The sequence below is a fragment of the Gallus gallus genome, chromosome 1, assembly GCF_016699485.2.
Source record: "Gallus gallus isolate bGalGal1 chromosome 1, bGalGal1.mat.broiler.GRCg7b, whole genome shotgun sequence".
In the NCBI taxonomy this organism is placed as follows: domain Eukaryota; kingdom Metazoa; phylum Chordata; class Aves; order Galliformes; family Phasianidae; genus Gallus; species Gallus gallus.
Window position 1 is genome coordinate 20083261 of NC_052532.1, and position 13752 is coordinate 20097012.

At 37.2% G+C, this 13752-nt stretch overlaps 1 long non-coding RNA gene across 1 annotated transcript in view; it reads right to left on the minus strand.

The window, feature by feature from the left end:
* Positions 1 to 5401: 5401 nt before the first annotated feature.
* Positions 5402 to 13752, minus strand: part of LOC112533151 — an 88082-nt gene continuing 79731 nt past the window's right edge. Inside the window, exon 8 of the long non-coding RNA XR_005842607.2 lies at positions 5402 to 6413. This is a non-coding gene — a long non-coding RNA (uncharacterized LOC112533151). The remainder of the gene's footprint in view (positions 6414 to 13752) is intronic.

Consider the following 13752-nt stretch of genomic DNA (forward strand, 5'->3'; position numbering starts at 1 on the left):
TCATTATCAACACATGTTGCTTCAAAAGTAATGCCTCTTATTTATTTCCTTGGAAACTACTCCAAATGCAAGGAGAACAATAACACTATTTGATAGAGCAAATTCTCCGCTACAAAACACTTTTTTTCAGCACAGTCACCACCATTAGCTGATTTGCATGGACAAGCTGATGTGAATGTTCTTCATATTGTGGTGCAACAGCTGTGCATAGCCGTCCGGAATGTGGCTTTTCTTTCACATCACTGCCAGCACGGCTGAAATGCCCTACCCACTGCCTGTTGGGAGGTGCTCACATCCACTCACATCCACTGTTTGGTATCCATAAAAGTTCAGCAAGCACTGATGAATGTCAGTGGGTGCGTTTCATTCCAAATTGAGGAATTCAGTGACTCACTTTTGCCTCATGCACACTTCCATGTCAGAATGCCCCTTTGCTGCCATCTGTCACACAGCAACAGTATGTAATGAAAAACTGGTGGGAAAGCTTAACCTCTATTGCCATACCACCAGCAACCACCTCTGATGTCATGGGCCACTAGATTAAAAGAGGAGGCATTACTTTCAGAGCTGCTCTCATATTTTGCTTCTATATTCTAATATTTTTGTAAATTAATGTCTGAATTCTTATTTCAGATTTTTTCACCCTCCAGGTGTGTCACATACCTAAAGCAAATGCAAGATGAAAAGGGTTAAATAATTACTGTGGATTAAAAATAAAAAAATAATAATAAATTATCTTAATTTAATGATTTCAAATTAACTAAAATTATTATTACAGGTTTGTTGGGGTTTTTTTTTTTTTCAAAACAATTTTGCAATTTCTCTCTCACCTTACCTTAACCTGAAATTAATTCTCATTACTGGTTCACTTATTGGATTTAAACAATTATACATTCTTCTGACTAAGTTGAAGGAGTCACAGATAGTGCTCTGGACCCACACACTCTGTTCTGAATGCATCTCTTTGGAGGTAATATTATCTTTTCTGAATGCCATTAGCCTTCTCACCATAAAGTTCTCCCTCACAGATGGAAATTTCAGCTATAAAAAAAAATGTTGGGTGAAAGAAATTACAGTCTTATGGACCAACTTTTATGTATTGAATTCACAAAACTGATTTATTTTTATTTTAACCCACCCTTTTCATGGGTTCCAGACCACATATGCAGAGCACTTTAATTTCTCTCCTTTCTCAGAATGTGAAACCCCCTAGGAGCAGTTCCTTTGCACTCACTATGCACCTCCAGGGTACACAATTCAAACAAGAGCTACCTTGTACTAACAGAGTGTTGATTTGCTTGTGCTCATGAAAGCAAGGAGAATACTTTTCAGGATGGAAGCAGGGCAGGCGGGTGGGGGATGCTCTACTTTTTTAATTAAAATATATTATTAATAACACTGTAGAGACTGTTGAATAGTTGGAGATTTCTTTCTTCCATATTTTAATATTTCTAAAAGACCATTCACTCATGAAAATAGTTTATTTTCAACAAATAACTTCCATGAAAGAGTTGTCGTAAAGGATAGTACGTTATTTATGGTTGAAAAAATATGGCTATCCTCTGGCTTTCCTTAAGACTTTTTTCCTTACCCACAGCATACTGTGATTTTTAGGACTCTGTTCTTACTCTCCACTCATGCATAAACATTTGCAGAATTATGGCCCTCAGCTCCCAACCCTGCAAAGACATAGTCTGTTTCTGAGCCAGTAGATATAAAGTGGCTACTGTTAAGAACATAATTTCAAAAGATTCTAAAATTTAGGAATAATGGCTGTACTTAACAATTTCTCTGAAGCATCTGTCTGAAATGCATTGGAATACTTTAAAGTAATACTTGCACTGGGATATTTTCAGTTTTGCAATAATTCATAGTGTCTATAGAGTATTTCATCTTTCCGTTGCTCTTTTAGATAGCTATTAGACCACTTTACAGATGAACAAAAAATTTACTTCTCCTTACTTCCAGGAAAAATGTGTCGTCCTTACACCATTTCTTATGCCTGTATATCTTCCCTTACTCTGGGGGGAAAAAAAAAAAAAAAAAAAGAAGAAGAAGAATAGAAAAGAAAAAAAAAACCCATAGATTTACTTTCTAGATGATAATGTCTCCTTTAAAGACAAAAGTACTATTTTAGTTGAACCAAATACATCATTCATTCATCAAGAATTTTCTGTCTCCATTGCTAAAGAACTGGAAGCAAGTGGGGTTAATGAATGAATAGAGTTACAGATGAGAGCAGCCATGGGCAGGAGGAATGAATAAATGTGGACCTGGAAGATCAGAGATGAGCCCTGTGGGAAGGCTGTGGAAGCTCAGGGTTGCATTTATGAGTCAAATCACAAGCAGCAGTAAAGCACAGAAATGTCAGCATATTCCTTATAAGTTGATATTTCTTGTTCTCAGAGGCAGATGAATAATCCTTAACAGCCAATGGCAACTGTGTTGTCTTTCTGCTTCCATCTTTCTTTCATCTCTTCAGTCACACAAATATCTGCTAGGCCTTGACAAGTAAGTACGATTCTGATGTGGGAACCATGAACCGACTTATCTTGACTCTTCATTTCAGACTAAAAATATATTTCAACACCATTGTACAAATATCATACAAATAATACTTGAAGAGATTCTGGAAACATTTCATGTTGCTGGCAAATAATTACATGCGGAAATGCATCAGTAAATAAAGTGTGTCTTCAAGGACTAGGGATAGACTGCCAACCTTCAGTAGTTTCCATCATCAGCAGAGTACTGTCTTAAAAGTCAAGATCAGTAGAGGCAGGGTCATCAAGCAATCAAAGAATGGCAGTAAAGCATTTTTATGACAACAGTGGCCTTCAGTACAGCAGAAAACCAGATCTCGTTAAAATAAGGATAAACAAGAGCAGAGAATTTACATCCAGCTGATGATCCCACCAAGTAAGGAAATCCAAGCAATCAATATATGCGACTTTCTGATGCACGTGAGCCACAGGTAACATGGACAAAGAATCTTACAAGAGATAAATCTTGCCTCCTCCATCATGGCACAGAAGTCAGCATTACAATCCTGAGCTTCTTCTGGCAACAGCATAGTAGTACAAGTCCACAGCTGCTACCTTCCAGCTGAAAAGGCCTTTCTTCCCATTGATAAATTGAGCATTTTAGGGTGGTCTGCTGCTTTGCCAGAGGCATTGATCAAAGAACTCCATGAACACCGCCTTTTCATCTCAAAATCTTCTCTTCAGTGGTGATCTTCCCATATTTCCAGTGGAAAGAAGTCCAGTGACCTTCACAGGACTTGCCAAGCATGGATAACTCATCATAGCCTGGGGTCAAGAACATGGAAATCTGAAGACAATAGGGTGCTCTGGACAGAAGTGCAGTGCAGATGCAAACACGTCCCTTCTGTGGTGTTTTTCCAGAGATCTCTTTCAAAAAAGAGGATGATTATGGACACAGAGGTTGTGCCTTAGAGCCAGAGATCTTGATTCTGTGGGGCTCAAGCATTTTGTTCTCAAGGACCTCTGGGCTGCTGTTTAGCTTGATATGTCTGCTGCATTCATTAGTCTCAATGCCTGTGTACAGTTTCTCATTTGCATCAGCGATGCAGAAGCCAAATGAGCAGAAGTTCAGAGGTAACTCAGTTTGGAGCATTGGGCAGACAGATTACCAGCCAGCATAAATATCACATCATGCATCCTGGCTAATTCCACAGAAATACATAGCTGTAAAAATATGCGCTCTTACCTCACCTATTCCTGTGGTCACTAATGCCTAGTCTAAACTTAGCAAATGTGTTACCATGACTTTAGTCATTTGTTATAAATTGCCAGCGGCAGGTGGGATAGGTTTACTTCCTTTCCCCCCCCCCCCCCCCAAATAAACCCAACATGTCAGGACTCAACTAAGTATGTTCGCAAGCTGCACACAGCTACATAAAGTAGTGGCATGTGCTGTAGTTGGAATATACAGCATTCAGCATCGTATGGCTTTAAACACATTAAAAATGCAAGGTGAAGTAAGTTAGCAAATCTTAGGAAATGGACTATTAAAATCCTGGTTTACTTAAATCCCCAAAATTAATCTCAATTATCTGTCTCCAAATTCTTTTTACAGCACTTAAAATTTGTTAGGTTTTTCCTTGATTATTTAAGGACTACTCAAAATTGCATCTTCACTATGGGAGACTTTGCACTTTCCTGATGACTAATGACATCCCAAACAAATCTGAGTGCAGGCATTTTTCAGTTTTTTTTCCTCCTTTGAGGTAGATTAGTGCTGTCATCAGCAGGTGTAAGGAAAACACAGAAGCCCAAACACTGAGTATAGCAAGTAAGCAGGAACTACATTTAAACTGATTTGCAATGCAAAGGTACTGACTCACATCCTAAACAGGATTTTGGAATGCTGTAGCATCCTGGTCCTTCACTGACACCCAGACTGGGGACTGCCTCTTCTGGCCTAATTATGCAATATTTTTTGAGTGTTATTCACATCAGTTACATGAAAATGTGTAAATATATTTCTGCTGCCTAGCTAAATATTAAGTTCTGTTATAGCTGTATATAATTAAATATGTATTATATATATGTGTAAAACAACGGCAGAACAGTGTTGTGCCAGTTCCAGTTGTAGAACTACAGTGCAAACATCATCTGTGTTTTAATAATATTTACTGCTAGCATCTTTCTCATCTATTGTCCTATCTCAGACTGCAGCCCATCCACACAAAGTGTAAACAGCCTTCAAAAACCCCTCCATGTGAGCCACAGTCACGGGTCACTCAGATGATGTTCCTTTCAGTTCGAGTTACAGTCATTCTACCTCTTGCCTGCCATATTTGAATTTGACCCACTTATTTTAAATGAAATTAGGGAAGGAAAATTATGTGTAACCTACTTTTTAAGCTGAGAGTGTCTCATCTAACCAGAGGTGCCTGGAGCACTGTCACTTCTTCACTGCTGGTGACTCTGAGTAGCCAGCTCCTTGCTGCCCACCTGGCCGCAGGTACTCCAACCAACTGCCCCCTCCTGGAGATGAGCAGGAGCAAACCTCAGCTCCTCCTGCTCTGCTCACCCCTGGAGCCTCAGCCCCAGATGAGGGGTACCATCCCCCCGCTTCCCCCCCCACCCCATCTCCTTCTCAGACAGGCTCTTCTGACCCACAATGAGTTCCCAATCACACGCACAAGATGTTTCTTCAGCCATTTCAAACACAACAAAGGATGTATACCTCTGTCGTGCTCATCTTTTCACATGTATTTCTGCACAAATAAGAGTTCCAAGATGATCTGAAGCAGATTTATGTTGATGCCCCTTACCAGTGCCTTGGAACTAGAGCAAAGGCTGGAAAGTAACTGCTCACTGCTAATGTGATGTAGAGGGACCATATGGAAAACGAAAATCAGGGGCTCTTACATTTTGTTTTTTTAATCAAAGCCTTGCAATTCATCATTTGAAGTATTCTTGTAACTACCAAAATATATTCCAAGTGCTTTTCACCACAAATGTTGATCATTATGTAAGCACTACAAAGTTCATAAAGATTATAGCTGCCAATCCAATCACTCATACAGCAGGCATGTGAGAAATACATCTTCATGGCACTCAAAAGCAAAGGCATATCACAGTAATGGTATTTTCCAGCAGAAATCAGATGCTATAGGCAAGTTTGTCCAAGGGATAGAAAGCACTTATGCTACTGAACTGCAGGACAAACAAATAAATTCAGTATCATTAGTTTCAAATTCTTTTTCTATTAGGGTTTAGAACATAACCTGACTATTTCAGGCCAATGAAACAATTTTTGGAATAGTAGGGGAGAAAAATATATACATATATAAAGGAAACGAGACTTCATAAAGCATAAAGAAAATTTAGAGAGAATTTACACAGAGGAGCTGGTGTCTGTTCTCTTCTTGCCCTTTTACAATGTCTACACTGCCATCAAATTCCCAAGTTCTCTGTGTTTCACTATTCCTTGTATTTTTCTTTATGTCTTGGATTCTCCACTATGTAATTATATGAGAACTGCAGTTTTCAGATCTTAAGAAAAAAAAAAAAAAAGAAAGAAAGAAAGAAAGAAAAAAAAAGAAAAAAAGATACTTTTCCAGATCTTTGGGATAAGAATAAAATTCCTGAAAGAAACAACCACAAATAAAAAGAAAAAAAAAAGTCTGTGTAACTTTGAATCAAATGTGCATTTGCTGCAGATGCGCTTCTGTACTAACTGCTGTACAAAACTGTGCTGTTATTTTTATCACCTCATTCAGCCAAAGGGCATAGTGCAAGAAAGTGTTAATTATATTGACGCGGTCTCTTTTACAAAGTCTGTCAGTCTGACTTGCACCTCATTTCCAACGTGTGGCTCACACCATTTCATAGCACCTCTTGTCTCAGGTTGCAGTTTCCCAAGCAGAATTCCTCCCCAGGCTGGAAACAAATGGAAGAAGGAAAAGATACTTTGAGAAGTGTATCCACACAGATGAAAATATGAAATTCAGGTCTCAGTTCATTCACATTTCCAATTGCTAAATTTCCTGTTTATTTTCCATTGTTTGTACTGAAGACTCATTAACAAGTAGTAGTGCAATATAGTATTACTAACCCATATTTCCATTTATTACTAATGTGTTATACTACCTACTTAGAAGAGCACAGCAGAGCTTGGAATATTCTCCAACTTCTGCTGAGATCAGTTTGTAGCTATCAGTCTACTTCCATTATTTCATTTACTACAGAGATATAATCTGAAAGGAATAGTGTATAGGTCAGGATTTTTCTAGCAAGCTTCTCACATTCAGAGATATTTCTTCAGTGTATTTTGGCCCTCAATAAAAATGGAATAAAATCTAGTAAAATTTCACTGTTTTTTTGTGTTGGGTTTTGTTGTTGTTGTTGTTGTTGTGTATGTTTTGTTTTTATCAAAACGATTAGCAAATAAAAGTGTTTAACAGCAAAGTGAACATAGTGCTGCTGTATTCATGATGTGCTTATCATGCAAGATTAGTTTAAATATAGTAGGCTTAAATTAAGTCTAGCTGTTAAAGTCTGAAGTGATGGTCTTGAAGCAACATTTCTATGGAATCTTTCATATACATTCATCTCTGAAATGGGAACAAATGTTATTTTCAGCACCGTGCTTAATGAAGAATTCTTAAATTTCTGTCATAACAATCTTCAAGTAATTTTCATGTATGCCATCAAATATCTGCTAGATTTCTGAAATGCTTATGTACTTATTTTTGTCATTATGCAATACTAAGGCAATTTCATTCATCTTGAACAAAGAGACAACCCCCCTCTGCAATGCATTATGCGCTACCTACCTTTAACTATGCACATTTAATTACCTCACCTGTACTACATCTACTAATCATCCTATCCTTCAAACTCCTTAGGGTACACACTATTATTCTCTTCTCATGTTTCTCACCTCTTTCAGTTCCCTTTAGACCTGCTTCTCTCTTTTCTAATGTTTACAGCACCTTCCAATTTAGCATCACCTGTGATTTTCTCAAAGTGCTTTTTATGCTTTCTTTCAGAATGCAAATGAAAATATTCCACAAGGTCAGATCTCACACATACGCTCACACTAATATATAAACACATATTGCCAGAAAATCACTAGCTTCATCTTTCTACTGCAATGCAACTGCTGGTTTGCAAAGGTTGAAACTGAGAATTACACAATTCACTGTGGGAAACATCAAAGAGAAAAAAGATTATTTTAAGTTGTTATAAGTGATATTGTAAAAAGATAATAGGAAATAAAGAATTATCTAGTGTGTAAACATTTTCTGAGACATTAATTGTGGACTTTAGTATTGAATTATTGCTAGAATGGAAAAGATGGGAAAAAAAAGTATCAGAAAACCTTATTATGAGTCAGCATTTTCCTTGGTTGAATTTCAGCAGTAATTTTTAAGTAAATAGGTCAGTAGTAAACAATGACAACTGCGATCAGGTCTCTGACACTGTAATTAGCAGCTATTTGTAGAGCACAAAATACTTTAAACCAGATAAGCAAACTCAGGATCTAAGTTCTCCCTGTGTAAATAAATAGCAAGAAAGGCAGATGTAGCCACATAAACACACAACAAGGAGACAAAATAGCCATTTTAACATGCAGAGCAAGTATTATCAATTTGTAAGATATCTGAAATTCAAATTTTTTTAAGAGCCTGCTGATTCCAAGAAAATACAGTTGGCATTTTGATTATAGACACTTCATTTATTGGCTTAATGCTGTGTATAATCTTTCTAAAACAAATACACCAAATTAATAATTACACAAACTCCTGCAATGCTCCCCAAACAGGGCTCGCTGCAGCTCAGCATGGAGCGTGTGTACTTTTTTTCTAAGCAATTAAACTGTATCTTTTAAGATCATTAAGGCTCAGGGTCAGACCAGGCTCTTTATTCTTCTAAACAGATGTTTGGGAGATCCTGGATGCCCTTTTTTTTTATCACCTCTGCTAATTACTCTCTGCCTATTCTCTCCACTCCCTGGCTTTCAAGCAGCCAGTGGGCCCCTGAATACCATCTGTTCAAAATTCTGGTCCCTGCCCTCTGTTAGACCTCTCTAGACCTCAGCCTTTTTTCTTTTCCATTATGGAGATCATGCATGCATTAGGTGGGTCATGTTCCTTTTGCTATACACAGTGGCACGTGCCAATGCCCTTGAGGAATCAGCTGCAGGGCTAAATTTACAATTGGCTTGCTTTCTCCAAAACAGCATTAATCTTTTGTTCTCCCACATACAATTTAATATAATCACAGAGATATTACTGATTGTCTGCTTTAGATTTTAATGTGCTTTTTAAATATCTTTTTAAAGCAACAGTTTAATCAGATGAAGAAAGGCTATAAAAAAAAAAAAGCTACAAGCATGCAAACATTCACTGTTTTTAACCACCTACTTTGAATCCTTCAATTTAGCAGATTTCTCAGGTTTTATCCAGCACTGCTAGAAACTTCTAAAGGTGGTAGAAAAAATTCCCTCTCTATTAAAGAGAGTTCCCTCCTTATTTTGACCGTCATTGTCTCTATATCTCTATATACAAATTACTTTGTATTGGTCATATACTACAAACTACAGAGATCTAAGATTTACAGAGAGTAGAGGCAGTTGCTTCCTGTACCGCTGTTAGGATTAAACCCTAGAGACCACTTAAAAACTATGCTACAGTTTGCACATCTTTTGTATAACATATGAGTGTTTGGAGCACCCAGTAGTTCACAGTTGGTTGACTGCCTTGCTTGGACAAGTATAAAAAGGCATTCGCTTCCAGAGAACAGATCCAACTGAAAGTCTGTGGATCAAGCAACAGTATGTCAGGGTCATAAGATCTTCTCTTGCACTCCACATGTACTCCACAAGTACTCCACATGATTCATTCACAGAGAGAAATTTTATATTTAGATTAATCTAGTTTCAACTATGAAATTCCTATCAATATAGGCTGTTCTTATTATCCACAGCAAAATGAATTATCTTAATCAGCTAAGTCTGATCATTTACGACTGGAAAAAGCCACAGCCACTGATACAGGTAGAATAAACAATGCTGTAGAAGTATGAAAAAATAGGATGGCTGAGGTTGGAAGGGACCTTAGTGGTCACCTAGTTCCAATTCCCAACCTTCAGCCCTTGCATAAATGTAACTAACTCAAATACATCATGTTATATTTGACTCCATTTTCTGCTCCCTGTGTGTCAATCTACCTTTACCAGATTGATTTTAGTAACAAAGAAAAAAACCTTACTAAATAATAAAAGCCCATCTATTGGAAAATAATTTTTCTTTCTCTTCCAGTTTCTGTATTTCTTCCAAAATAGTTTCTGTCTTGTGACACAGAAACTCTACTTCTGGGCAATTGTCATTTTCAAACATTACATGTTTGTGTTGATAAAGCATAAACATTTTCCTATGCCACAAATGGTTTGAAGTAAGAACCTATTCCAAGCCTATTGATGTCCTTTAAAAGGCCCATATTGACTTTAGTAGGCTTTCAATCAGTTCACAGTAATCGGTCTCCACTGACAGGGTAAAACACCCAGGACAAATTGTATATCAACTGCTTAGATTATGAAATGTTTAGAGTTTATGGTCTCAGTAAACATAGTGCTGAAGAGAGGTTCAGTCAGAGCTTTACAGTTTTTCTTATATCACTGTAAAACTTCTGGTATGAACATAAAAAAAAAAAAAAAAGCATAGGAACACCATAGACACTCAGGTAGTGCTGTTTTTCTTTGTTTAACAACAAAAACATTGCCATAGCTGTGAAGTAAACATAGCAAAATTGTCACGTTTCCCCATCTTGGAAAAAATTCCATTATAACATTTTCTTCTGTGTTAGTTATTGATACATCAGATACATGGGAATTCTAGAAAATTTTACTGGAAAGTACCTATAAATCCAGACATTTGCTCTCCTGCTCTAATCACTGCTGAATCTGCAAATCCAGGAGAGTTCAAACAAAAGCTACTGAATGCTGAGTTTGCATTTTCACTCAGCTCTAGCTGTGTTCCACATATGCCTTTAATATTTATGAAGAAAATTGAGAATATATTCCTTTCAAAATGTTTGTGTATTCAACAAAAGGAATGCAGGAGCTCAAACACTCTCCTGGAGAATTCGATCTTCTTCATGAATGAATGTATTCAAAAAGTACAGGTGTAATAATGTTAAACTGAAGGATGAACATGTTTTCATTAAAGATTTATAGCCAAATTTGTATTGATAGAGGAACACTATTTTGAGGACTGTTTCAGAATTGTACTGAATTAAAGTTACCTATTTAACTGATCTGTTCTTGTTTTCAGTTCTCAATTGTTCTAAAGGGTCATTTAAATCTTGGAACATGTCTAATTACCAGTACTTCTTCTATCCCCGTCCTTGGTGAAATGCCTGTGGATCTGCACCTCCTGTCACAGAATAACTGCAGTAGTGACAGGCCATGGAGACTATTGGGTTTTACCTTAAAAGAAATTAACAATATCCTTTTTTATAACAATTGTGACAGAGGAAGCACAGGGGAAGAGAAAGATTCTTCCAAATGTTAAGATCTTTAGAACTTCATTGGATAAAATGACAGCAAATGAAAGAAAGAGAGACAAGCAACGGTCAGAGAAAGAGAGAGTCCTGGCTGCCTGAAAATCATCTCACTTCACAGAATCACAGAATCACAGAGGTTAGAAGGGACCCCTGGGGATCGCCTAGTCCAATCCCACTGCTACAGCATCTTCCCTAGAGTAGGTTACACAGGTGGGCCAGGTGGGCATCGAATATCTCCAGAGGAGACTCCACAACCTCTCTCAGCAGCTTGTTCCAGTGCACTATCACCCTCAATGTAAAGAAGTTTTCCCGCATGTTTGTATGAGACATCCTGTGTTCCAGTTTGTTCCCATTGCTCCTTGTCCTGCCATTGGGCACAACTGGAAAGAGCTCCTTCTACACAAGTTTGCATGTTTATATCCATTATTGACTGAGTCAGTGCTCAATAAGTAACTGACTGTTGAATTCTTAAACAGTCACACAAGGAGACTTTCACATGCTATGAGATCAAAAAGGTACAGTACTTACAAGATTCAACTCATCTACTCTCACACACTCAGAACAGTCACAGCATTGGACTTGGTCATCATTAGTGTTCATTAAAGCTGATGGATGAAAATGAGCATGGTGAGGATGAGGTTTCTCTAATCTTTATTGAATAGCCAACTCAGGATGAAAATAATAATTGTAGCGGGCCAAAATGACAAAGTCCACATAACTACCAATCAAAGTCTAAGCCTATGTGTTGATGTTAAGCGACTATTGCACACAGCACAAGATTATTTCAGATCTCTTGCTTACAAGTTAAATTGCTTATTAACAGGCTTTCCAAGAGTATTCCATAGATAATGGACAAAGGTTCTTTTAATTTTCACACAGTGTGGGCAGAGTAGAAGTAAAATATTTCTTTTTCCTAGAAATAAGTTAAAAATGTGAGGACAAGATAGGAAAAGCCTTGGGTTTGCTTGTTGTTTTTTGGTTGCTTGTTTTTCTTCATTCTTGAATATAGAAATGATGGACTCAGGCTTATTTCTTTGATTTGAGTAGGTGAAACAACCAGCTACATTTATGTTCCTCTATGAGAAGCACTTTAGAGCACTATCAGCATACTGCGTACCTTTTCTTACTTTGTCTTATTTGGCACTTTCCACCAAAATCACATTGATTTCTTTGTCTTTAAATGGCACTTTAAAAGACATATGTCTTAAAGGATAGCACTGCTTGGGTTCCCCATAGTGCAGTAATACAAATTCTGGACACATGGGTTGTTCTTTGATGACTTACTTTATTAGGTTTCCAAATCACGCTGATGCCCAGAGGGTGTGAGTAGAATTGAAATAGCTTTACACTGCCACAGGAGAGTTGGGAGACCATTTTATGAGACTGAGGTTAACACTAAAATAACATGTGACAGATGGTCACTTTTTGCTACCCATCTTACTTGACCAGCATTTTGTAACAGACACAGGCAACCCATTTCACTTTTCTCAACAAAGGATAAATCCATAAAAAGTATATGATCTGATCACTTATTCCAGCTTTATTACTTCTAACCACAACCAAAGAGGAAAAATTGCATAGTAGCAGGTCTGTAGTGTTTACTGGAACCTTTTCTTCATGAAAAACAGTAGCTGAATAAAAGAATTTTTTTTAATCTCTAAGAATTTTCTGTTTCTCTATTTACAAATTTGTTTTGATAAAAACATTCCATCATTTCTCTTTTTAATATGTGATATCTTTCATGCTAGTTAAGACCAAACCATCTGTTTAGTCCAGTAATCTTTCCCTGGCAGCAACCAGTGGCAAATGCATAGAAAAAGATTGTTAGAAACTTGATAGCTAAGACAGTGCTCCTGCTCATTTACTAGGACATTTTCTGGAAATCGGAAGTTTATAAACTTCTGAGCTGGATGTTGCATTTAGACCATAGTGGACAAGATTTATTCCATGACTTTTTCTAATCTCTTTTACAATTAGTTTATATTCCGACTATCACATTCAGTGGTAAAAAGTTCTGAAGTTTTATTGCACACTATAGGAAAAAATACTTGCTTTAGTTTGTTTTAGACCTCTTGGCTCACATTTCATTGAACTGTCTCCATATTTTAGTGTTACAAGAGAAAGTGAATAATCATTCTCTATTTAGGCCCTCCATATCTCTCACTTCTCTTATTAGACTGAAAGGATTAACCCACTCCCATTTTAACACATTTTGTTTAGTTTCAAATTAGCCTGTGGGATTGTCTGCAACATTTCTTTTCACTTCTCTTGGAACTTTTTACCTCCAATCATACATTTTCTCTGAATTAGGTGAGGACAGTATGTTTTTACTTACTTTTTAACAACAATCTTTCTCTAGAGTGTGCGGCCTACAGTACAACCTACTGTAAGCCAGACCCTAGGATCTGAAAGAGATATTAGACAAACTCCTATAATTACGCCCCATGTTTAGTTTCATGTTTAGTTTGGTCAAGTCTTTCACTACTTAAATTTGCTTCCAAGAAATAAAAAAAAATTCTAACTGTATCATAGTGACTTCTGCAGAATTCTAATCTTTCTTCCTGATGAAGAGGCTTTAAAGGTCTCCCTCTCCAAAAGCCACTTTTGGTACTCTCAGCAAGAAATACTGCAAAATCACTTTCCTTGAACCATGCCAGTCCAATCTCCCTTCAGCACAGTTCTTAACTGCCCCCCTTGTGCAGCCCTTCTCA